This window comes from Neophocaena asiaeorientalis, unplaced genomic scaffold (genome assembly GCF_003031525.2).
Source record: "Neophocaena asiaeorientalis asiaeorientalis breed wild unplaced genomic scaffold, Neophocaena_asiaeorientalis_V1.1 scaffold122, whole genome shotgun sequence".
NCBI lineage: Eukaryota > Metazoa > Chordata > Mammalia > Artiodactyla > Phocoenidae > Neophocaena > Neophocaena asiaeorientalis.
Window position 1 is genome coordinate 2,341,662 of NW_020172725.1, and position 13,592 is coordinate 2,355,253.

Consider the following 13,592-nt stretch of genomic DNA (forward strand, 5'->3'; position numbering starts at 1 on the left):
GGTAACCTTATGAGAATTCCTTTGTATATTATTTTTTGCTTTTCCCTTCTTGCTTTTAATATTTTTCTTTTAATTTTTGTTATTTTGATTAATATTGTCTTGGTGTGTTTCTCCTAGGGTTTGTCCTGTATGGGACTCTCTGCACTTCCTGGAGTTGCGTGGCTATTTCCTTTCCCATGTTAGGGAAGTTTTCCACTATAATCTCTTTGAATATTTTCTCAGACCCTTTCTTTTTCTCTACTTCTTCCTGGACCCCTATAATTCGAATGTTGTTGCGTTTTGTGTTGTCCCAGAGGTCTTTGAGATTGTCTTCAATTCCTTTCATTCTTTTCTTTATTCTCCTCCTCGGCAGTTATTTTCACCCTTCTGTCTTCCAGCTCACTTACTCGTCCTTGTGCCTCAGTTATTCTGTTATTGTTTCCTTCTGTTGTGTTTTGCATTTCAGTTATTGTGTCGCTCATCTATATTTTTTTGTTCTTTAGTTCTTCTAGAGCTTGTTAAACATTTTTTGTATTTTCTCAATCCGTGTCTCCATTCTATTTCCAAGATCCTGGATCATTACTGTCGTTACTCTGAATTCTTTTTCAGTAGGTTGCCTATTTCCTCTTCATTTATTTGGCCTTGTAGGTTTTCACCTTGGTCCTTCATCTGTGACATATTTTTTTGTTGTCTTTTTTTTTTTTTTTTTTTTTTTTTGATGGGTGACTTTGTGTTCCTGTATTACTGGTTGTTTGACCTGAGGCTTCCAGCATAGCACTGGGTCTTGGTGCCAAGATGAGAACCTCTGGGAGACCTCACTCCAATAATTATTCCCTGGGGTCTGAGGTTCTCTGTTAGACCAGTGGTTCAGACTCGGATCTCCTACCACAGGAGCTCATTCCTGACCCCCAGCTTGTGAACCAAGATCCTGCAAGCTGTGTGAGGCAGGAAAAAAGAAAAAAGAAAAAAAGGAGCAGGACAATAACAAAGAGTAAAAAATAAAATAAGATTAGAAAAATAACAGATATGTGGGAAATAATAAGTAAAAATATAGATGAAACCACAACTGGAAGGTAAAACAAACCCACAGTAGTAAAAAAGAGGAGAAAAAAAAACTGGAAAAGTTCTTGGCTGTGAGGGGCAGGGCTTAGGCAGGGTTGGGGTTTAGGTGGTGGGCGGAGCCTATGCTTAGGACCCACAGGGCTGGAAAATGCCCTGGGGGCATGAGGGGTGAGGCTTATCCTCAACACAGCAGGAGGGGCCCAGGAGTGCCTCTGGCCTTAGAGGGCAGAGCACCAGGTCAGGTCCCCAGCAGGCTTACTGGGCCCGAGTGGGCAGGGGAAATGCTAGGCATGTTCCCCCCTGATCCTCTGATCTTGGAGGGCCCCTCCGCGTTGTCCTCCTTCTCCCCCCTACCATGACCCTAGGACCCATGTGGCCAGAGGGGGCGCTGGACGGCAGAGGACCAGACCCAGAAGCCCAATGGGCTTCCTGGGGCTGAATGTGTGTGGGGAACACCCACCATGCCTCCCCTGATGCATTGGTCCTGGAAGGCTCCCCCTTCTTCTACCTTTCCTCCTCTTCCCCCGTCCTCACTCTCTCCCACATCCCCAGGACCCACAAGGCCAGATGGGGCCCCAGAGAACAGTGAACTAGGCACGGGAGCCCAGCAGGCTTTCCAGGGCCCAGGTGGATGGGGGAAATACCCACTGTGCCTCCCCTGATCCTCTGGTCTTGGAGGGCCCCTCCCGTCCACCTCTCCTCTTCTCCCCCCCACCTCCCTCCTATGCCCCTAGGACCAACATGGCCCAGAGTGGGCCTCAGAGGGTGGTGGACCCTGCCTGGGAGCCCAGCAGTCTTCCCAGGGCTCAATTGGGAGAGGAAACACCATGTGCACTCCCTCCTCATCCTCCAAGGCCCCAAGGGTCCCTCCAGGCATGGGAACCCCTCCCCCCTCCCAGCCACCCCTAGGGCATCAGTCCTGTCTGGCCTCTACTTCTCCTCCCACCTCACTCCACCCACATCCTACCTTGTCATTCAGGGGTTCCTCCCATCTTCTTGGTCGTAGAGATCCCCCACCAGCATCCGGCAGGTACCCTAGTTGCGGGGAGACACAAACTCCATGTCCTCCTTCGCGGCCATCTTCAAGAGACTAGTTCACTGATTTATAAGGTTTGTTTTTTTTTTATAATACCACTCTATCTTCATAACTGTGGCTTTATAGTAAGACTTGAAGTGTCAGTCCTCCAACTTTGTTCTTTAGTATTTTGACCATTCTAAGTCTTTTGCCTTCCCTAAAACTTTAGAATCAGTCTTTCAATATTCATAAAATATCTTGTTAGGATTTTGATATTATCATGATTAATCCCTGTTGATGTGAAGGATTACATTGATGTTCAAGTGTTGAACCAGCTTTGCCTACCTGGAATAAATCCCACTTGGTACTGTTACATAATTCTTTATACATTGTTGGATTTGGTTTGCTAATATTCTCTTGAGGATTGTACCATCTATGATCATGAGAGAAATTGCCCTGTAGTTTTCCTTCCTTGTAATGTCTTTATCTGGTTTTGTTAGGGTAATGTTGACTGTATAAAATGAGTTAGGAAGTGTTCTGCTGCTTCTTTTTTCTTGATATTGAAGAGAATTGGTATCAGTTCTTTAAATCTTTGGTAGAACTCACCATTAAAACCATCTAAACCTGGTGTTTTCTTTTTTGAAATATTATTAATTATTGATTCAATGTATTTAATGGATATAGACCTATTTGGACTATCTGTTTTTCCTCATGTGACTTTTTGTAGTCTGTGTTTTTTAAATGATACATTTCATTTGTTATCAAAGCTGTAGGCATAAAATTTTTCATAATGTTCATATATTATCCTTTTGATATCTAAGGAATCAGTAGTAAGGATACCTCTTTCATTTCTAAGATTGGTAAATTGTGTTCTCTATTTTTTTCTTGGTTAATCTGGCTAGAAGTTAATCAATTTTATTTATCATTCTAAATAGCTGGCATTTTGGTTCTGTTGATTCACTCCAGTGAATCCATTTTCTGTTTTCAACTTCACTGATTTCTGCTATAATTTCTATTACGTTCTTCTGCCTGCTTTAGGCTTAAATTTCTCTTCTTTCTCTAGTTTCCTAAGGTGGAAGTTAGACATGAGCTATTGATTGTTTAAAGACTTTATAGAAGTCCCCATGTATAATAGTGGATTTGTTTATTTTTCATTGCAAATCAGTTTTTGCTTCTCATATTTTGACACACTATTGTTTGGTGCCAAAATATTAAGGATTGTTATATCTCCTAAGAGAATCGACTCCTTTATAATTATCTTCTTTATCTCTGATAATTTTCCTGTTCTGAAGTCTGCTTTGTATGAGATTAATATAGCTACTCCAGCTTTCTTTGATTAGTATTAGAATATGTTTCTCCATCCCTTTATTTTTAATTTATCTGTGATTTTAGATTCAAAACAGGTTTCTCATAAACAACATATATTTAGATCTTGCTTCGTTTATCCATTCTGATAATCTCTGCCTTTTAGTTCATGTATAGACCATTCGTATTTAGTGATTACTGATATCATTGTTTTAATATTTACCGCATTTATAACTGTTTTCTATTTGTTGTATTTACTCTGTGTTTCTTTTTTTCTTCCCCTCATTTTTTGCCTTTTCTGACTTTAATTGAGCATATTATATGAATCCATTTTCTCTCTTCTCTTAGCATATCAATTGTACATTTTTTAAATTAGTGGTTGTCCTGGAGTTTGCTACATATATTTGCAAATAATTTAAGGTCACTCTCAAAAAACACTATATAACTTCACAGGTAGTACAGGTACCTTATTCTGGAGCATTCCTAATTCCTGCCTTCCATCTCTCGCTGTTATATAAATGAGTCAAAGATGGCCTCTGTGAAATGTCCTCTAAAATTGTTTATTTTTTCACTGCATGCTGAGATTCATTAGCTTAAAAGCCCACAGGTGCCAAACTCAAATTTTTACATATGCAATTATGTAAGCAGATTTTTAGACATTTAGAGACTGACTACTTTGTATATCCCATGAAACCTCACCCACATCTGTTGGTTAGTGATAAAATAGAGACTTGTTTTGAAAACCAAAGCTGCCAGACATTTTAGATTTCTCTGACCTAGAGTCTCCCTTCCTTGCTGCTTAATAACATCACCCAAACAGTTAGTCCCCTCTCCAGTTCTCCTTTGTCCCCTCCTCTCCTAAATAATGACTCCTATGCTACAGTCTCTGAACAGTCTCTTGATATAAGAAACTTTCTTCATATTCAAACCTGTCAAGGTGTCACCCATTAAAGCTTATATAAGTGATAGCCCTTCATGGTCATATTGTTTTCCTAGATCAGGCCCGGAGTCCCTTGAATTCCCTATACTTATAACATTGCTGTCATTCATTCCACTTATCTATATACTATGATGGCCCAATACATTGTTACTATTATTACTCTGAACATTTGATCATTGGGGAATAAGAAAAAGAAAAGATTTTATTTTACCTTAATTTATTCCTTCCTAGATGTCTTTCCTTTCTTTATGTAGATCCAAGTTTCTAACCTATATTATTTTCCATCTCCCTGAAGCACTACTTTTAGTATTTCTTGCAGGGCAGATATGCTGGCAATAAATTCCTTCAAGTTGTGTTTGATAGAGTCTTTATTTTTCCCTTACTTTTGAAGGACAGTTTTGATTTAATATAGAATTTCAGGTTGGTGTATTTTTCTTTCAGCATTTTAAGTATTTTACTATATTCTCTTTTTGCTTGCATGATTACTGATGAGAAGTCTGGTATCGTTTTCATCTTTGTTTTTCTAGAGTTAAGGCGAAACCCCTAGCTGCTTTCAAGATTTTCTCTTTTTCTTTGGTTTTCTGCAATTTGAATATGATATGCCTAGGTGTGGAATTTTCGTTTTTTATCCTGCTTTGTGTTTTCTGTGCTAAAGTTTCTACTGACATTGTCCTCAAACTCACTGGTTCTTTCTTTGACCATGTCTGTCTACTGATAATCCTATCAAAAAGATTTTTCATTTCTGTTAGTTTTTTTTATTTCTAGAATTTCCTTTTGATTCTTTCTAGTGTTTTCATCTCTCTGCTTATATTACTCATCTGCTCTGGCATGTTGTCTAATTTATCATTAGAATTCTTAACCTAGTAATTATAGTTATTTTAAATTCTCTGATAATTCTAAACTCTGTGCCATATCTGATGCTGATATATTTGATTTGTCTCTCCAGGCTATGTTTTTGCTTGCCTTTTAGCATGCCTGTAATTTATACACTATGTATCACATAATAGGATCTGAAATAAATAGGCATTTAGTGTCATATCTTAAGTTAATCTGGATAGGAGATAGGCTTTGTCTAATGTCTGCTATAGCTGTAGATGCCAGAGACGTTTTTAATTGAAGTATATTTGATTTACAACGTTGTTTTAATTTCTTCTGTACAGCAAAGTGATTCAGTTATATATACGTTTTAAAAATATTCTTTTCCATTATGGTTTATCTCAGGATATTGAATATAGATCCCTGTACTACCCAGTAGGACCTTGTTTATCCTTTCTATATATAATAGTTTGCATCTGCTAACCCCAAACTCCCACTTCACCCCTCCCCCACCCCGCCTCCCCCTTGGCAACCACAAGTCTGTTCTGTATGAGATGCCAGAGACTTTTATTTCTTCTGGTGTTTTTGTTATTTGCTGCACTTCTGTCTTTGGGCTTCCCTAAAAATTCTCTCTTAAGTAGAGTCTGAGCCTTGGAACTCTTTCACTCTAATCCACTATTATTATACTGGAGGCCTATTGTTGTGATGGTAAGGTGAAGCAGTCTATAATCCTGTAATTAAGTCTCAGTCTTTAAGTGGGCCTGTGTCACTGGGTGTGATATTCACAAGTATTTTCTCAGCTTTTCTTTTTCTTAAGTGAGATAGAAAGGCTTATAGGTGGCTGGAATTGAGTGATTTTTATTTCCACACCTCAGATAAGGTTCTGGTAGTGTTTTCCTTTATTGAGCAGACCTTTCTAACAGAGAATTTTCTGGTCCTTTTTCCCTTCCCTGACAGAAACGTGAGTGTTTTTTTGTGGTTCTTTACCGTGAGTACCTGATTATGTCCAAGTAAAATCCACAAAAGTATGGCACTTCTGCTGCCCCCAGAAGTTTCTCACTCTTATACTAGACCACACTTAGCCTCCAGCAGTTCATCGAAGTTACCATTTTAGTGTTCTTACCAGTTTATTATACCAGCAGCTCCTGTTCCATTTAGGCTGGTCTCAGCTGTGAGTCTCTGTATTCACCTGTCTCCAGATTTCAGGATGCAGTTTGCCCTGAGAGCTCGATTCTCTGAATGATCCAAGAACAGTCATTAATTTTCAGTTTGTTCAGCTTTTTCTTATTGAAAAGACAAGAATGATGATTTCCAAGCTCTTTATGTGTCAGAGCTGAAAGTGTAAGTCCCCTTGATTTATTTTTGAATGTTAAAGTAGCCATGAGTTTCATGGATAAAGCTCATTGATTATGATGTATTATCATTTTCATATATTGCAGGATTAGATTTACTAAAATTTTGTCAATAATTTTTACATTTATGTTCATAAGGGATATTAGTTTGTAGTTTCCTTTTTTAATAATGCCTTCTGTTCTTTTGGTATCATGGTAATGTTGTCTCACAGAATTAGTTGGAAATTATGCCCTCCTCTTTACTTTTCTGAGGAATTTGTGTAACGTTGGTACTATTTCTTCCTGAAATGTTTGGTAGAATTTGCCAGTAAAGCCATCTGGGTATGGAGTTTTCTTTGTGGGAAGTGTTTAGCTATAAATTCCATTACTTTTATACATGTAAGACCATAGAAGTAATCTATTTCTTCATGAATAAACTTTGGTATTTTGTGTCTTTCAGTGAAGTTGTACATTTCATTAAAGTTATTGAATTTATTGGCATTAAGTGGTTCATAATATTCTCTTACTACCTCTTTATTATCTGTAGAATATTTATAGATGTTAGCCTCTCTCTCCTGATAAAGGTCATGTTTTACTTCTCTTTCTCTCTCATGTATATATGTAGAAATACATGGATGCATATAGCTATTTGTTCCCTGATCAGTCTGGCTAGAGATTTATCATTTTATTGAATTTCTCAAAGAACCAGCTTTTGGCTTCATTGATTTTATCTACATTTTTATTTAATTAATTTCTACTCCTACCTTTATTATGTCCTTCCTTCTGCTTACATTGAGCTTAATTTTTTCTTCTTTTCTATTTTCTTATGGGGGAAGCTAAAGTCATTGGTTTGAGACATTTCCTTTCCTACATGAGTATATTTAGTGTCATAAATTTCTGTACTGCTTTAGATGTCTTGTATACATTTTAATATGTTGTCATTTATCTTCTGTTCAAAATACTTTTTAATTGCTCTTTTGATTTCTTATTTGAAGTAGGAGGTATTTAGAAGTATTTTATTTTATTTCCAAATAGTTGTAGATTATCTAGATATCTTTGTTACTAACTTCTTATTTAATTCCCTTGTAGTCAGAGAACAGAGTTTCTATGAATTGAATTCTTTTAAATTTATTGAAACTTGTTTTATGGCTCAGAATAAGGTTTGTCTAGATAAATGTTCCAAGTAGACTTGTAGCATATTTATTCAGATGTTTTAAGTGGAATGTTCTATAAAATTTAATTAGCTGTAGTTGGTTAATAGTGTTCTTCAAACCAATATCCTGAATGATTTTCTGCCTACTTGTTCTATAAATTATTGAGAGAAGAGTGTATAATATTTTACTCTAATCATGAATTTGCCTATTGTTCCTTATAATACTACCAGATTTTCTTTCATGTTTTCAATTTGTTATTAGGTGCATACACATCTAGGATTGTTATGTATTCTTGATTAGTTGGCCCTTTTGTTATTTTGAAAAAGCACTCTTTACCTCTGGTAATATCATTTTCTATAAAATCTATTCTGCCTGATATTAACATAGCCACTTGAGCTTTCTTTTGATTAGAGTTAGCATGGAATAGCTTTATCTTTTACTTTTAACCTATTTTGCCTTTATATCCAAAGTGAGTTTCTCATTGGCAACATGTAATTGAGTCTTACTTTTCTATCCAATATAATAATCCCCACTTTTCACTTGGGGAATTTAGACCATTTATTTAACAGGATTATTTTGACAGTCATGCTTAAATCTACCATCTTGTTAGCTATTTTCTACGTTTTCCATCTGTTCTGTTTCTTTTTTCCTCTTTTTCTGCCTTCTTTTGGTCTTTTTGCTTCTGTTAGTTTCAAAGCTATAATTCTGAGTTTGGTTTCTGTTTGATTGCTTTAAGTTTCATAATATACAGATTTATCATATGGTGTACCTGCATGTGAAGTAGTATCATATTACTTATAGCAATATACTTTCATTTCCCTCTCCCTAGAATTTGGGCTATTGTTGAAATATATTTTATTTCTACATATGTTATAAACACCACAATACAAAGCTATTGATTTGCTTTAAATAGGCAATTCCCTAATAAAGAGATTTAAAAATAAGAAAAACATGGGATATATATATATGTATATATATATATGTATACCCACACAAACACACTTTTCAGTGCTCTTCATTTGTTTAAAGAGATCCAGATTTCTATCTGATATCATTTCCTTTATGCTTGAAGGACTTCCTTTACACATCTTATAGTACATAATGACTAGTGGTGAATTCTGTTTAGCACGTATTATTATTTTTTTAAATGTGTGTGGAAAAAAACTTTTATTTCACCTTTCTGTCTAAAATACATTTTTGCTAGGTATAGAATTTTAATATGGTCGTTTTCTTTTCCCAATACTTCAGGACACTATTCTTTTGTCTCCTGATTAACTTTTTTCAGACAGGAAGCCTGCTTTCATTCATATCTCTGTTTATATCTACTGTGCCTTTTTTATCTGGCTACTTTTGTTGTTATTGTTTTGTGTTTGCTTTTTCTTTTATTTATTTATTTTTATTGAAGTATAGTTGATTTACATGTTGTGTTAGTTTCAGGTGTACTCACAGTGATTCAGTTAAACATATTACATACACACACACACACACACACACACACACACACACACACACACATATATTCTTATATATTCTTTTCCTAATTCTTTTCCCTTATAGGTTATTATAAAATATTGAGTATAGTTCCCTGTGCTATATACAGTAGGTCCTTGTTGGTTATATATTTTACATATAGTAGTGTGTATATGTTAAACTCAAACTCCTAATTTATCCCTTGCCCCCACTTTCCCCTTTGGGAACCATAAGACTTTTTCTATCTGGGTCTGTTTCTGTTTTATAAATAAGTTCATTTGTATCTTTTTAAAAAAAATTCCACATATAAGCAATATCACTTGATATTTGTCTTTCTCTGTCTGGCTTACTTCACTTCATATGATAATCTCTAGGTCCATCGATGTTGCTGGAAATGGAATTATTTCATTCTTTTTTATGGCTGAGTGATATTCCATTGTATATATACACCACACCTTCTTTATGCATTCATCTGTCAGTGGGCATTGAGGTTGCTTCCATGTCTTGGCTATTGTAAGTAGTGCTGCAGTGAACATGGGTGTGCATGTGTCCTTTTGAATTACAGTTTTCTTCATATATATGCCCAGGAGCAGGATTGTAGGATCATATGGTAACTCTGTATTTAGTTTTTTAAGGAACCTCCATACTGTTCTCCATAGTGGCTTTGCCAATTTACACTCCTACCAACAGTGAAGAGGATTCCTTTTTCTTTACACCCTCTCTGGCATTTATTATTTGTAGACTCTTTGATGATGACCATTCTGACTGGAGTGAGGTGATACCTCATTGTAGTTTTGATTTGCATTTCTCTAATAATTAGGAATGTTGAGCATTTTTTCATGTGCCTGTTGGCCATCTGTATGTCTTCTTTGGAGAAATACTTGTATCTACTCTCTCCATGTATCTATCTCCCCTTTCTTACTGTGCCCTCTTTAAGTGTAGTGTAGCTGCTTTATTTCCTGGGAATACTAGCCCCATCTTCTCACCCAAGAAGGCTGTTGGACTCTCTCTCTCTCTCTCTCTCTCTGTGTATATGTGTGTTTGTGTATGTATATATATGTGTGTGTGTGTGTGTGTGTGTGTGTGTATTTTTTTTCCTGACGTGCCACCTGGAGACTCTAGGAAGTAAGGTAGGAATAATCTTAGGACATACATTATTTGTTTCCCCTCTCAGTGGCCACTGCCCTGGGCTGCTTAAAGTCCAATTTCTGAAACTGGTCCCTCTTTACTCCATTTTGGCTCAGCACACTTCTCTTTGTGCATAAACTTAAGTGAGCATCTGACTCTGTTACAAAATTTATTCATCTCACTTTTTTTCTCCTGAGAGGAAAACATTCGACAGAAACACAGTAAAAATAGATTTTTTATTCCCCCATCTCAAGATAGCTCTGCAGACTGGTAATAGTCACAGAACTGGGCTTAGGAAGGCATTTTCCCATCCCCCTTTCATCTCCATCAGCCACCTACCACAATTCTTTGCTATGACAATTAATCTATTGTTGATCTTATTTTTTATTGTTTGAAGTCACTAACTTTTTTTCTTTTCTTGAAATACAGTTGATTTACAATATTAGTTTCAGGTGTACAACATAGTTATTCAATATTTTTATAGTTATACTCAACTGAAAGTTGTTATATTAGGTGTATTCCCTGTGCTGTACAATATATCTTTGTAGCTTATTTTACACATAGTAATCTGTACCCCTTAATCCCCTACCCCTATTTTGACTCTCACCAAATCCCTCTCCCCACTGGTAACCACTAGTTTGTTCTCTATATCTGTGAGTCTGTTTCTGTTTTGTTATATTTACTAGTTTGTTTTATATTTTACATTCCACATATAAATGATAATATGCAGTATTTATCTTTCTCTGTCTGACTTATTTCACTCTGCACAATGCCCTCCAGGTCTACCCATGTTGTTCCAAATGGCAAAATTTCATTCTTTTTATGGCTGAGTACACATTGTATTTATCCATTCATCTGCTGATGGACGCTTAGGTTGCTTCCATGTCTTGGCTATTGTAAATAAAGCTGCTATGAACATTGGGGTGCATGTATTTTTTCAAATCAGTGTTTTCATATTTTTCAGATATATATCAAAGAGTGGAAATGCTGGATCATATAGTAGTTCTATTTTTAGTTTCTTGAGGAAACTCCATACTGTTTTCCACACTGGCTGCACCAGTGTATACATTCCCACCAATGGTGTTCAAAGGTTCCCTTTTCTCCATATCTTCACCAACATATGTTTTTTGTGGTCTTTTTGATGATGGACATTCTTATAGATGTGAGGTAGTATCTCATTGTGTTTTTTTAAAAAGCATCTTTATTGTAGTATAATTGCTTTACAATGGTGTGTTAGTTTCTTCTGTATAACAAAGTGAATCAGCTATGCATATACATACATCCCCGTATCTCCTCCCTCTTGTGTCTCCCTCCCACCCTCCCTATCCCACCTCTCTAGGTGGTCATTGTGGTTTTAATTTGAATTTCTCTGATAATTAGTGAAGTTGAGCATCTTTTCATGTGCTTGTTGGTCATCCGTATGTCTTCCTTGAAAAAATAAGCTGCACAGACATTTATCTGTCCTTTTTTTTTTTTTTTTTTTTCGGTACGCGGGCCTCTCACTGCTGTGGCCTCTCCCGTTGCGGAGCACAGGCTCCAGACGCGCAGGCTCAGCGGCCATGGCTCACGGGCCCAGCCGCTCCAGAGCATGTGGGATCCTCCCGGACCGGGGCACGAACCTGTGTCCCCTGCATCGGCAGGCGGACGCTCAACCACTGCGCCACCAGGGAAGCCCCTATCTGTCCATTTTTAATTGGGTTGTTTGGGGTTTTTTTTTTTTTTTTGATATTGAGTTGTATGAGCTGTTTATATGCTTGGGATGTTGCAGATATTTTTCTCCCAGTCAGTAGGTTGTCTTTTCATTTTGTCAATGGTTTTCCTTTGCTGTGCAAAAGTTTTTTTTTTTTAATATTCATTTATTTGACTGTGCCAGGTCTTAGTTTCAGCATACGGGATCTTCATTGTGACATGCGGGATCTTTAGTTGTGGCATGCAGGATATTTTTAGTTGCAGCATGTAGACTTCTTAGTTGCATCATGTGGACTCTTAGTTGTGGCATAGATGCAGGATGTAGTTCCCCAACCAGGGATTGAACCCAGGCCCCCTGCATTGGGACCGCAGAGTCTTACCCACTGGACCACCAGGGAAGTCCCAAAAGCTTTTGAATTTAATTAGGTCCCATTTGTTTATTTATGCTTTTGTTTCCTTTGCCCTAGGAGACATCCAAAAAATATTGCTACAGTTTATGTCAAAGAGTGTTATGCCTATGTTTTCTTCTAGGACTTTTATGGTTTCATGTCTTACATTTATGTCTTTAAACAATTTTGAATTCATTTTTGTATATAATATGAGGGAATATTCTAATCCCATTGTTTTACATGTAGCTGTCAAGTTTTCCCAGCACCACTTATTAAAGAGAGTGTCTTTTCTCCATTGTATATTCTTGCCTTCTTTGTCGTAGATTAATTAACTGTAAGTGCATGGATTTATTTCTGGGCTCTGTATTCTGTTCCATTGATCTATGTGTCTGTTTTTGTGCCAGTACCACACTGTTTTGATGACTGTACCTTTGTATATTCTGAAATCAGGGAGTGTGATACCTCCAGCTTTATTCTTTTTTATCAAGATTTCTTTTGCTATTCAGGGTCTTTTTGATTCCATCTGAATTTTAGGATTATTTGTTCTAGCTCTGTGAAAAATATCATGGGTGTTTGATAGAGCGATTGCATTAAATTTATACACTAAGTCCCCTAAATACAAATGAGTTCTGTTCAGAGAACACATTCGTAAGTCCAATTTCTTCATAAATTCAACAAAGTTAGCTTAGGTACCCAACTAACACAATCGGCTATATAGTACTGTACTGTAATAGGTTTGTAATACTTTTCACACAAATAATACATGAAAAACAAACACAAAAAGTAAACATTTTAAATCTTACAGTACAGTACCTTGAAAAGTACAGTAGTACAGTACAACAGCTGACATACCGGGACTGGTAGCAGTACCAGCTACATCACCGCTGCTTTTACGCTTGATTCCAGACATCCTGGGCTTGAAATAAAGATACTGCACTACTGTACTCTATACAGTACTGCACAGTAAAGTACACAAAAGCACAACCACTTGTAGAGGATGCATGCATGTGACAGTGTATGCCAGACACATGAGCTAACTTACGTGTTTGGACATGTGAACGCATGTTTGCATCTTTGGAAGTTTGCAACTTGAAGGTTCAAGGGGACTTACGGTAGATGGCTTTGCTTAGCATGGACATTTTAACAATATTAATTCTTCCAAACCATGAACATGGGATATCTTTCCATTACTTTGTATCATCTTCAATTTTCTTCATCCTTGTCATGTAGTTTTCAGAGTCTTTCACCTCCTTAGCTAACATTATTTCTAGATCTATTCTTTTTGATGCAATTTTAAATGAGATTGTCTTCTTG